Source organism: Chlorocebus sabaeus, chromosome 20, assembly GCF_047675955.1.
Source record: "Chlorocebus sabaeus isolate Y175 chromosome 20, mChlSab1.0.hap1, whole genome shotgun sequence".
Classification (NCBI taxonomy): Eukaryota; Metazoa; Chordata; class Mammalia; order Primates; family Cercopithecidae; genus Chlorocebus; species Chlorocebus sabaeus.
In genome coordinates this window covers 1648914-1652686 of record NC_132923.1, presented here as the reverse complement: position 1 = coordinate 1652686, position 3773 = coordinate 1648914, and the positions used below count along the sequence as shown (strand labels likewise).

The 3773-nt window shown below is 37.5% G+C and overlaps 1 pseudogene; it reads right to left on the bottom strand.

Annotated features, from left to right (window-relative positions):
* Positions 1 to 2871: 2871 nt before the first annotated feature.
* LOC103223671 (large ribosomal subunit protein eL31-like) lies at positions 2872 to 3462 on the bottom strand (annotated as a pseudogene).
* Positions 3463 to 3773: the final 311 nt, after the last annotated feature.

Genomic DNA, 3773 nt, shown 5'->3' with positions numbered 1-3773 from the left:
GACTTCAGTTGGAAATAACAGGAAATTGTGATTCAAATTGGCTTAAACATTAAGGAAATGTATTATCTCACATAACAAAAAGTCCAGAGACAGTTTCTAGCACATCAGAACTCTTGGTCCACTTTTCTACAATTCTGTGAGCACTGCCCTTGAGCTAGCAGCAAGATGATTAGTGATTCGAGGCAGCATCGTACCCAGACCGCTATAGAAAGAAAAGGACTATCTCTTTCATGTGTACCTTTTTATTTTTTATTTTTTTTTGAGACAGAGTTGCAGTGGCGCGATTTCCATTCACTGCAATCTCCACCTTCTGGGTTCAAGCAATTTTCCTGCCTCAGCCTCCTGAGTAGCTGGGATTAAGGTATGCGCCACCATGCCCAGCTAATTTTTGTATCTTTTAGTAGAGACAGGGTTTTACCATGTTGGCCAGGCTGGTCTCAAACTTCTGACCTCAGATGATCCACCTGCCTTGGCCTCCCAAAGCGCTGGGATTATAGGCGTGAGCCACTGTGCCTGGCCTTGTGTCTCTTTTTGACAACGAGGAAAATTTTCTCAGAAGTTCTTCAACCATCTTCCCATAATATCATATTGGTCAGGACTGGGTCACATGCTCATTCTTAAATCTATCATGAGAAAGGGGACTGAGATGACCATAATTCACTTAGCTTCATCATTTGGAGAGTCAACCATCTTGACACTATCGCTCTGTTCATCCTAATCAGACTTACCAAAGGTTTGCTTTATTAGTCTTGTCACAGCTTTTGACTTCTGGCTCAAGTACTTTTGCTTGTTTTCTAATGTATTATTTCTTTCTTAGGTTTCATTTATATTTACTGTATTATTAATTTCTAAACTTCCTGTTTTGAAACAGATTCACAAAAGGCTATACCTTTTCCTCTTCTGCCATTTTTGTCACACCCATTAGATTTTGAGATGTATGTGTCCCTGTCATTGTTGTTTCTAAATCTATAACTTTAGTTTTACTTTCTTCTTAACCCAAAGTTTATTTGGAAGGGTTTTTTCTTGTGTTTGTTTTGTTCAAGACAAATGAGCACTACCTTTTTTGCCTTTTTTGTTTTCTATTTTATTGTGGGATGGTCGGTAAATGTGGTCTGTATGATTTTTCTGTATGTGAATATCTTTAAGTATATGTACGAAGACAATGTTTTCTTTCATTTAAAATAAAGCTTTGTTTTTTATTATAGCAACACACACACTTAGTTTATACTGTATAAGAGAATAGAAGGCATATAACAAGAAATAGCTGTTTATTGCCCCTTCCCTCACATCTCAGCTCTGCTTCTCAGAGGCAACCATGTTCAATTATTTCAACTATGTCTTCTGCTAATTTACCTCCATATTTCCAAACAATACAATATGCTGCTATTTCTCAATTTTTCAATATTAGACATTATCTATTTGATTTCCTACTATAGAATATGAGGACTATTCTTATTATACCATGCTTACTCACTTCCCACTTTTCCTACCATGTGCTCCAACATAGCTTTATCACAATTTATGATTACTGTTTGTTACTGAGACAAATAGTGTTGTCTGATTATATTTCCCCTCTTGAACCATCTTTTTTTCCTCAAGAGATAATAAATGCCTCATTTTTGTACTTTTTTTTTTAGTTTTCTATGTGTTTATTAGCTTTTCCAAAGATTTTAAAAAATGTTCTAAGTAACTTAATACTATTTTCCATGTGGTCAAATGCACCATGTAGCTTTTCAGTTTCTCTTCCTTCCTTTTTTTTTTTTTTTCCCATTAGCAAGATGTCCCTCCTTTTTTGACGCTGTTTTCGGTCATTTGATCTTTGGGCCTCTTGCACAGCTGTTGTCCTAGGACTTCTCTATCTTTTATATGAAATCCTGTTTCCTGAATCTTGTGTCTTCATATTTCTTGGTTTCTTCCTTGTGTGGCTGCAGCATGTTTGCCAGGGTACCCTGAGAAAGGGTTTTCAGGTGATATAGTGGAGGCCATAATGCCTCACCTCATACTCACTCAGCTCACCTGAATTCACTTGCAGCTGCTGGCTGGGTCAATTTCTCCTGAGAATTAAACTAAGACAGGGAAAAATTAGTTACCTGCAAACAGTCACCCTGGGTAGGAGAGAGGCCCTAAGAGTGTAACTTCTTCTTCTACAGAGTTTACAATTATCTTCTCACTTTTAGAATCATTCTTTAACTGTATATTTTGTTGTACATGATTCCTCTAATTCCTGAACTTTTTCTAAGATCTTCCAGGAAAATTAGCTTGCTTTTCATTAGTATTCCTTTCTTTAGGGAAATAAACTCAATTCCCTATTACCCAATTTTCTGTAACAACACGACCAAGATTTGTGGTCATCCCAATGTTACTTCTTAGATATTAGACAAAAATAATGTTGTTAAATGGTTGAATAACAGAGATATCTTTATATCTCTGTTCATCTTAATTAGACTTGTCAGAAGTCTTTTTTATTGGTCTTTTCACAGAATTTAGTTTTTGATTGTTTGATCACATCCTCCTTTTGTTTGCAATCTTGTACATTGTAATCTCTTCTCTTTGTAATATTCTTAGTCTTGAATAATACCAAAAAATATGTATAGATTTTCCCTACCACATTAGTCTCTCTGTTTACTGTACTCCTGTGCCCACTGGAATGAAATGTTCCTTAATTTTTCTATTTTTGTTGAAAACCACAATTTCAACCGATAATTTGAATTATACAAATTGTATCTCAACAAGATTACTTAAGACTTATCAAACACATTGTTACATACATTTCTATAACTGTTGTCAGCCAAATAATTAAACACTTCAATCTATAATTCCTACATATCCAATGAGAATGTATGTCTTTTTTTTTTTTTGAAGGCAATTTTATAACTTCATTTGATGTATTTGACGATCAGCGATTAGTTCTCATCCACATTGACTGTCTGAAGATTTTCGAAAGTGGTAACAGGTACATAGGTAACCAAAGTATAGAGCTTATTTGGTGAATCTTCATCCTCATTACGTTTTCTGGACAGCCACACATGGATTCAGTATGGGACATTCCTTATTCCTCTGGCCCAGACAGCTTTGTGGAGCCTGATATCAATGCGCACATCTGGAGTTCCCATTTCCTTCATGGCAAATTTCCGAATCTCTTTGAGTGCCCGAGGGGTACATTTCTTGAAGCCCACTCCATGGATGCGCTTGTGCATGCTGATGGTGTATTCTCGGGTCACCACCTCGTTGATGGCAGAACGGCCCTTTTTCTTTTCACCACCCTTCTTTGCTGGAGTTGTTCTGCCGGGTCTAAGTTGGACAGGAAGAGCGCGAGGCATTGTGGGAGAAGGAAAGCCTAGAATCTATGTCTTTTAATAGATCATGCTTTGGGTGTCAAGTCTAAGAACTCTTTGGCTAGCCCTACATCCCCAAAAATATGTTCTCCAGTTTTTTGTTTTTGTTTTTATTTTTTAAGTTTTACAGTTTTACAGTCTACATTTAAACCCAGGATCTCCCAGGCACAGTGGCTCACACCTGTAATCCCAGCACTTTGGGAGGCCAAGGCAGGAGGACTGCTTGAACCCAGGAGTTTGAGACCAGCCTGGCAACATAGTGAGACTCAGTCTCTACAAAAAAAAAAAAAAAAAAAAAAAAGTTACCTGGGAAGTCCCAGCTACTTGGAAGGCTGAGGTGGGAAGGTTGCCTAAGTACAGGAGGTCGAGGCTGCAGTGAGCTATGATTGCACCGCTGCACTCCAGCCTGAGCAACAGAGTGAGACCTTATCTCAAAAA